The sequence below is a fragment of the Simochromis diagramma genome, unplaced genomic scaffold, assembly GCF_900408965.1.
Source record: "Simochromis diagramma unplaced genomic scaffold, fSimDia1.1 OVJJ01000509.1, whole genome shotgun sequence".
NCBI classification, from domain to species: Eukaryota; Metazoa; Chordata; class Actinopteri; order Cichliformes; family Cichlidae; genus Simochromis; species Simochromis diagramma.
The window spans coordinates 5,908-15,264 of NW_024387324.1; the positions used below are offsets into that span (position 1 = coordinate 5,908).

Here is a 9,357-nt window from a genome sequence, read left to right on the forward strand (position 1 = left end):
ATATTGCTTAACTATTTTATTGAAGTGCTTTTTTTCCCTTTTTTCTTTTTAACTAGAGCAACATAGTGGCAGTGAATCTCATTCTTTTAAGCAATGTTTGTTACTAAAGTGTTTTAATTAAAGGTTATGTACTGCAAGTCCTGCCCCCTAATTTTCTTTTCTTCAGCTCTATATTATTTGTAGTTATTTTAATAAACTTTTTTTTATGAAATTGATTTGCCATGCCTCTGCCTGTGTTTTCTTTTCAGACAAGAAACAAGGGTTTTGTTTGTTTGTGTGTGGTTGTTTTGTTTTGTTTTTGTTGTTGTTTTTTTCTTGAAAATCCTTTTTTTTGCAGTGCATCCGAGAAGCTTTTTGTATCTTATGACCAAGTGGGAGAAGAGTCACAGATTTTAAGCCCTATTGGGAGCGGTCCCTTAAGAGGGTCGTTGACCCACTGTTGATTGGGTGCCTAATCACACGAGCCAAGGTGTGAAAATGGGTGTGGGTTATTATCAGCAGAGGTTTCTGTCTAGGTCAGTGATACAGCAGGCAGAATGAAGGACCTAAATTGCATGATCGTAAATGGAAAAGTAAACTCAAGGAGGCAGCTTTATTGCTGTACATGCAAGAACCAACCACTAAACACTACATACTGAAAACTAGAGACTGGGACCAAAACAAGACACTAGGAGGTAGGAATAGTGAGAGGGAAACGAGAAGCTCAGAGATAACAGTAACACTAACACCTGAACACACAGCAACATGGGATAATACAAAGCGACAACGGACAGAGGAAAACACAGGGCTTAAATACAAAAGGGAGCAACGAGGGGATGGGGAAAAAGGAGGGAACCACAGCTGGGACTAATAAGACAAAACGACACAGGGAGGAAGCAAAACTGAAAATACTGTGCATGGGACACGAGACTTTCAAAGTAAAACAGGAACCAAGAGACCAAGAGAAAGAGGGAATATGGAGACAAGCGTGACTAAACATAGTAACAGAAACCTAAAGACTAGGCACTAAGAATATAACACATGGATAACGATAAGGAGAGCCAAAACCATGAATAACATTAAATCAAAGAATATAAATTAATCAACAAGCAAAACACTGGGTCACAGACCCAGTACCGCAACAGCTTCAGCTGAAACCTACAAGACCTTGCCTCACTCTGTCATGTGACTTATTGAGATGAGCTGACACATGGTCTGAGTGGGCGTTGAGGCATCTGGGAAGGGATCTCAAAACTGGATTATAGGTGGTGGACAGTTGGTGTCGTACGCTACCCCCTCGTTTCAAGGATGGTTGTTCAGTGTGGACATAAATGGCTTCTTTTACTCCTCTTTCAAAACATATGTCTTCTCTGTCCAAAATGTGAACATTGGCATCCTCGAAAGAGAGACCTTTATCCTTTACATGCAGATGTGACCTGTATGACTTCAAAAGAACTTTATAAGAACGCTAATGTAAGTAGATACCTGAAACTTTGTTAAATTTCTATTGAATGTATTTTTCCCCTAATTTTGTTTTTATTTTTTATTATTGAACTAATAAAACTGAACTAACAAAAATGTTCCTACTAAAACTGCTTCTATGAAGATACACTGAAACTGTCATGCTGAAAAGGTGTAAGCTGTTTTGTCACACAGAGTAATTATATAAGGAATCTGGGTCACACAGTTTCACTTTCTTTTTCACTCTTGTGTGCCTGTAGGTCTGTTAAACTCATTAAATCTTCAACCTGTCCAACAAGATGCTTCATGTTGTTGTAGAATCAGTGAAACTGTCCCACTCAATATACAGGTCAATACACTGTGGGCTTGCAGTTGCACTGTTGAGTATTCTGTTAGTAATCTTCATGCTGGCTATGATATTTTCTTCATGTTTGTTTAACTGTTATGATGCTGCTCTGTTGGCCACGACTTTCCCTTGAGAAACGTTTGGGTTGCTTTTGAAATTCCACCAGTCCCAGGTTCACTGGCAGCCATACATGCCAATGTTATGTCAGTTTATTATTATTATTGCATTTGTTAAATTGAGAATAACTGACACACATACAAGTGACAGTGGCACAAAGGCGATAACAAAGTAGGGAAAATAAAATGAGAAGTTGAGAAACAGGCAGAAATGGCCAGGGAAAGCAACTACAAATAAAAACCAGGAAGAGGACTCAACAAACACACTGATGACAAAGAAAGGCAACGGCAGGGAGTCACAGGGAAGACAAGAAAACACAATCAAAACTCAAAATAATCACAACAAATCTGGGACTATGACAGTGTGGTTTTATTTTTGCACAAATCAGGCAGTGCTTGTCAGCATGTCTGACTTATTAAAGTTTAAATTTATTTTAAATGTATTGACAGTTATGCTAAAACACTTAAACCTGACATATGTCAAAACAGCAATGGTCCCAAATTTGAGTTTTTCACAGTAATATATATATTTCTTTCATTTTGTAAATGTCTCACATCCGACTTTCACAATTTATTGGCAAAAGAATTAAAAGCATAAAGCTTGGTGTGCAGATCTTTATTTGACATTGTAGCTATTAACAACAGTAATACCACCAAATATATTGCTTGGATATGTGTTTAAACTGTAGTTGAAAAAGCAAGAAGTGGATATTTGCAGGTAATTTTACTTGGATGAAAGCTTTGTTCCAGCTTAAAAGGGGCAGTAGATGACACATCAGCTACTATGATTAAAATTAGTAAAGCAGTGATAGTTAAATTACAGTAAGCACACTGCAGGGTGAGTTTTAACACAGTGTGAGAAGTGAGGTTATCCAGCACACCTAGATTAGTCTTCTTCCCAATTGAAACTGTTCAACTAACAAAACTGTTCCTGCTAAAACTAAAAAGATACACTGGAAACTGTCATCCTGACAAAGCGTACATTGTTTTGTCTCAAAGAGTAATTATATAAGACAAATTGAGTCACACAGTTTCACTTTCTTTTTCTCTCTTTTGTGCATAAGCCTGCAGGTCAATTAGAATGTCATTAAATCTTTAACCTGTTCAACAAGATGCTTCATGTTGTCGTAGAATCAGTGAACCAGTGCTACTCAACATACAAGTCACTACACCGTGGGCTTGCAGTTGTACAGTTCAGTATTCTGTTTGTAATCTTCATGCTAGCTACGATATATTCTTCAGGTTTGTTTAACTGTTATGATGCTCCTCTCTTCTGTTGGCCACATCTTTCCCTTGAGATACTCTTGGGTTGCTTTTGCAGTTTGCTTTATGGCATTATCCATTTGCACTGTGAAGCCCAGTCCAATCAGTTTTGCAGCATTTGGCTGAATCTGAGCAGAGAGTATAGCCCTGTACACCCTGCTGCTTCTATCAGCCGCCACACCATCAACAAGCAACCAGACACAGGTTTACTGGCAGCCATACATGCTCATGCTATATCATTGCCTCCACCACATCTAACAGTTGATGTGGTATGCTTCAGATCATGAGCTGTTTGTCACGTTTTCCATAATTGCCTCTTCCCATCATTCTAATTTTAGTTTAATCTGTCCAAAAAAGATTTCCAGAACAGCGCAGACTCTTTCAGATGTTTCTGGCAAATTCTAATTTGGCCTTCTTGTTCTTCAGTGGAACCAGTGGTTTGCACTTTGCAGTCAAATTTATGAATAATTATTTTGATTGTAGACCTTAACAATGATAGTCCCATTTCCTTGACAGTGTTCTTGACTTAATTTGTGAAGCTATGTTTTTAACCATAGAAGTGATTGCAGAAGTCAGTGGTTTAAATAGATAAGACAGTTACTGCTTGTAATTGCTTAAGAGCTTCTAATGATTAACCTTCAAGCTGTAAGACTGTGAAGGTGTGTTAACTCTGACTCATCTTTTAAAACTTACTAAATTATGGAAAAAAAACAATTAAGTTGTTACAATTATGAAATAAAACATGTTTTAAAAAATTTGGCACCAGTGAGCTTTCTCTATCTGTTGAGCGCTGCTATCTTAAGAAGAATCATTTAATCTGTTCTCCAATACAATAACATTATGCTTTGGCACACAAATAATATAAACAGAAAATCTTATAGGAAAACTTAAAGTTAGTAGTCCTTTTGAAGAGATGCACATACCAACAAGATTTTTTTTTTTTAATTAAACCTCAGTCATATGAAACTGTTTCATTGGCACGATTGCTTCAACGGTTAATAAGAGCTTATGGTCTTAAAGAATAATATGGAATACTTTTTCAATTTAAGTGTCAATTTATAAAATAATAATGCAATGCAGGCTTGAAGCTTTGTTTATTAGGGTGATGGACACCAATAATGTAAATGGAATAAAGGACTTTCTTTGTGTGTGCTTGATGATGAAATAGAAAATTACAACATGTGAAGTCTTCCTGTCAAGATGATGTGGACTCCAGAGTCAGTAAAGACAGGACCACTCATCTCTCCCACTTTGAGAGCAAAGAAGGGCGTCTTCAAAAGGCTTCTACATCTGACCTAAAACATAAACACACATGTATCTATAGCCATTTTTTGAAACCTTTTATATAATATAAAATCTTAGTTAGATCTTTGTTTGACATTTATTAGCTTTCAGCTAGTTTGGGTGCGCCATCTGGCTACAAATAAATAGCTGCAAATAAATAGTCACAAATACCTATTTATTTGCAGGCTTGCCATCATAGTAAGAGAAGAAATTCCAGAAATGACTGACGAGAAAACAATCAGCACATCAAAACTTTGTCAGATGACGCTAAACATAGAAACCACTCAGCTGAGTGGAGCAAATTCTGTCTACTAGAGGACTCTTCAGCAAACTACCCTAAAATACTTCCTTGAACAAACAATGTTTGTTACCATGAAAGCAGATTCCGATTTATTAGAATTCCATTTTCAGCCTCATGACTTTCACTTTTCAGAAATATATAATACAGTGGGGCAAAAAAATATTTAGTCAGCCACCGATTGTGCAAGTTCCCCCACCTAAAATGATGACAGAGGTCAGTAATTTGCACCAGAGGTACACTTCAACTGTGAGAGACAGAAGGTGAAAAAAAAATCCATGAATCCACATGGTAGGATTTGTAAAGAATTTATTCGTAAATCAGGGTGGAAAATAAGTATTTGGTCAATAACAAAAATACAACTCAATACTTTGTAACATAACCTTTGTTGGCAATAACAGAGGTCAAACGTTTACTATAGGTCTTTACCAGGTTTGCACACACAGTAGCTGGTATTTTGGCCTATTCCTCCATGCAGATCTTCTCGAGAGCAGTGATGTTTTGGGGCTGTCGCCGAGCAACACGGACTTTCAACTCCCGCCACAGATTTTCTATGGGGTTGAGGTCTGGAGACTGGCTAGGCCACTCCAGGACTTTCAAATGCTTCTTACGGAGCCACTCCTTTGTTGCCCGGGCGGTGTGTTTTGGATCATTGTCATGTTGGAAGACCCAGCCTCGTTTCATCTTCAAAGTTCTCACTGATGGAAGGAGGTTTTGGCTCAAAATCTCACGATACATGGCCCCATTCATTCTGTCCTTAACACGGATCAGTCGTTCTGTCCCCTTGGCAGAAAAACAGCCCCATAGCATGATGTTTCCACCCCCATGCTTCACAGTAGGTATGGTGTTCTTGGGATGCAACTCAGTATTCTTCTTCCTCCAAACACGACGAGTTGAGTTTATACCAAAAAGTTCTACTTTGGTTTCATCTGACCACATGACATTCTCCCAATCCTCTGCTGTATCATCCATGTGCTCTCTGGCAAACTTCAGACGGGCCTGGACATGCACTGGCTTCAGCAGCGGAACACGTCTGGCACTGCGGGATTTGATTCCCTGCCGTTGTAGTGTGTTACTGATGGTGACCTTTGTTACTTTGGTCCCAGCTCTCTGCAGGTCATTCACCAGGTCCCCCCGTGTGGTTCTGGGATCTTTGCTCACCGTTCTCATGATCATTTTGACCCCACGGGATGAGATCTTGCGTGGAGCCCCAGATCGAGGGAGATTATCAGTGGTCTTGTATGTCTTCCATTTTCTGATGATTGCTCCCACAGTTGATTTTTTCACACCAAGCTGCTTGCCTATTGTAGATTCACTCTTCCCAGTCTGGTGCAGGTCTACAATACTTTTCCTGGTGTCCTTCGAAAGCTCTTTGGTCTTGGCCATGGCGGAGTTTGGAGTCTGACTGTTTGAGGCTGTGGACAGGTGTCTTTTATACAGATGATGAGTTCAAACAGGTGCCATTCATACAGGTAACGAGTGGGGGACAGAAAAGCTTCTTACAGAAGACGTTACAGGTCTGTGAGAGCCAGAGATTTTCCTTGTTTGAGGTGACCAAATACTTATTTTCCACCCTAATTTACGAATAAATTCTTTACAAATCCTACCATGTGAATTCATGGATTTTTTTTTCACATTCTGTCTCTCACAGTTGAAGTGTACCTCTGCTGCAAATTACTGACCTCTGTCATCATTTTAAGTGGGGGAACTTGCACAATCGGTGGCTGACTAAATGCTTTTTTGCCCCACTGTAAATATAATGTGGGACTGCTCGGTGGCTGGCAACTAAAATGCTTTGACATCCTGTGAAAATCCAAAATGGAGATGCTGTAATACTGAAAACCATCTTAAAAGCTGTGGAATCCTAGGGTACATTTGTATCACAGAGGATGTTTGTTATGACATAAATGTCATTCCATGAAAAGGGCTCACATGATGACCGCCCTGTGATACTTTTAGTGAAAAAATAGAATTGTTTTTTGTTTACATGACATTTCAAAATCAACTATATCTATTTGACAAATACTTCTTCAGTGTGCTCTTAGTTTTTGTATATGATGCGTGAAATGTTGTCCATTGCAAGAATGGCAAATATTTTGCTGTTCCAATCATATTTTTTAGAGAAACACTGTAAAAGCCTGTGCTAACTTTTGCGTTAGAGTGTTTATCTCAAGTTGGTGATATTACTGTAGGCTAAGAGGAATATCCTATATGCGCACTGCAGGCTGCAAGCCTCCTTTGACAAAAAGTTGTGTTTACGAGTTGAGTAAGACAGTACATAGAATTAACAGAATTTAACGGATTGTCAGGTTAACAGTGAAAAGAGCCTAGGTCCCATTTAAGCAAAGATGTAACGTCTGACTGAGCACACTCATGTTGTTATAATGTGTGTAATATTTGTAGGAGCTGGTATCCTCAAAATGACTGTTGAATGAGGAATTCTACAAATGAATGTACCTGTTATAAAGTGACCCATCCAGTCAGTCTGTTAGGACCTGTGGTTAATGAGCTTCTGTTCCATGCTTACAGACATTAGTTGTCTTAATGTTACTTTAGCAAAGCTAAATTAGTTTTAGGGTTGTAGTAGCCTGGTTAAAGAAGTGATTTCTATGTATTCTATCAAAGGCGTAGATTTAGCATGGACAGAAGGGACATGTCCCCACCAATATCCAGCGATTATTGAATTGTCCCCACCAATAATTTGGTCTCTTCGAGTAAAGAAAAACAAACCCAATAGAGAGAAAAAAAAAAACTATCTTTCAACGTCTCATTCACCCAGCGGTGCAGAAAGAGATAAATTAGATAATGAAAAAGAGAAAAAGAGATAGATAATGAAAGACTCTACTGCTATTCAGAAGGCAAATGAGGAGCTGGGAGCGTGGCTTATTAAGGTGGATAAGTCCGGCTTGCCTGGAAGATTTAAAGCCTGGATCTACCAGCATTCCATCCTGCCCCGAATCCTGTGGCCCTTGCTTGTCTATACAGTTCCAATAACTACTGTGGAATCCCTTGAAAGAAAGATCAGTGGCTTTCTTCGTAAGTGGCTGGGACTTCCCCGCAGTCTCACCAGCGCTGCCTTGTATGGGACAAGCAACAGCGTGCAGTTACCCTTCAGTGGTCTCACAGAAGAGTTCAAGGTGGCTCGCACACGAGAAGCCCTACAGTACAGAGATTCTAAAGACTGCAAGGTGGCATCAGCAGGCATTGAGGTAAGGACAGGAAGAAAGTGGAAGGCTGAGAAGGCAGTTGAGGTGGCGGAGTCACGCCTAAGGCAGAAAACACTGATGGGGGTCTTAGCAACAGGGGGAGCAGGCTTGGGGTACGTCCCAAAGGCCCAGGTCAGCAGGGCACAGGGAAAGGAGAGACACCAGCTACTCCAGGAAGAGGTCCGAGCAGGTGTGGAGGAGGAGCGAGTAAGTAGAGCTGTAGGCCTTAAGCGGCAGGGAGCATGGACAAGGTGGGAGAGCACCTTGCAGCGCAAGGTCACCTGGGCAAACATCATGCAGGCAGACTTCCACCGGATCCGATTCCTAGTGCAGGCAGTATACGACACTCTGCCAAGCCCAGCAAACCTCCATCTGTGGGGAAAGAGCGAGACACCTGCCTGTCCCCTGTGCTCTGGAAGAGGGACCCTAGAACACCTCCTTAGCAGCTGCCCAAGGGCCCTGGCCGATGGTCGGTATCGTTGGCGGCACGACCAGGTGCTCAGAGTAGTTGCTGAAAAGATTGCCTTAGCAATCAGCACCAGTAAGCATCATCATGCTCCGAGGAAGGCAATCTCTTTTATTAAGGCTGGAGAGAAACCCCAGGTGCGCCCACATTTGACAACTGGCCTTCTCAACACAGCCTCTGATTGGCAGCTACAGGCTGACCTGGGTAAACAACTAAAGTTCCCTCAGAACATTGTAAAAACATCACTCCGGCCAGACTTGATAATTATTTCTGAGGCCTCAAAACAGCTGATCATGCTGGAACTCAGTGCCCTGGGAAGAGCGGATTGAGGAGGCTAATGAAAGGAAACGAGGAAAGTACCAGGAACTAGTGCAAGAGTGCAGGGGAAGGGGCTGGAAGACTTTCTATGAGCCCATAGAAGTGGGTTGTAGGGGCTTTGCAGGACGATCACTCTGCAAAGTCCTAGGCCGGCTGGGTGTGGCTGGGGCAACCAAGAAGAGGGCCATCCAGGCTGTGAGTGAAGCGGCGGAGAAAGCCACAAGGTGGCTGTGGATTAAGAGGGCTGACCCGTGGGTAGCTACTGGTACGCAAGTCGGGGCCTGATCACCCCCGGCTGGGTCGCCTGGGCGAGGGTGTATGATGTTGTGAGACCCGAAACACCTGATGACCCTAGGATACATCACTGAAGATGCGTACCAGTGCATCCAGGAGATGTGTCTTTATAGCGGTGCAGAAAGAGATAAATTACGTTCTCTACTGGAGTCCTACCTCATGTGACAAATATGGCCAATGTGATTGGCTGAGCCTTTCAGGGAGTTCTGTTTAGTTTTAGCAGCGGCAAGCCTGCGCTGGAGGATGGCAGCACAAAGGAAGAACCGGGATATAAGAAAGTATTTTTCAAAGAAACCTGCAAGTCACTTAAAGCCAAGTAAGCTCTG

General features: G+C 41.3%; 1 pseudogene; it reads left to right on the forward strand.

Moving 5' to 3' along the window:
• Positions 1–7,562: 7,562 nt before the first annotated feature.
• On the forward strand, positions 7,563–9,139 carry LOC120717706 (annotated as a pseudogene).
• The last annotated feature ends 218 nt before the right edge of the window (positions 9,140–9,357 follow it).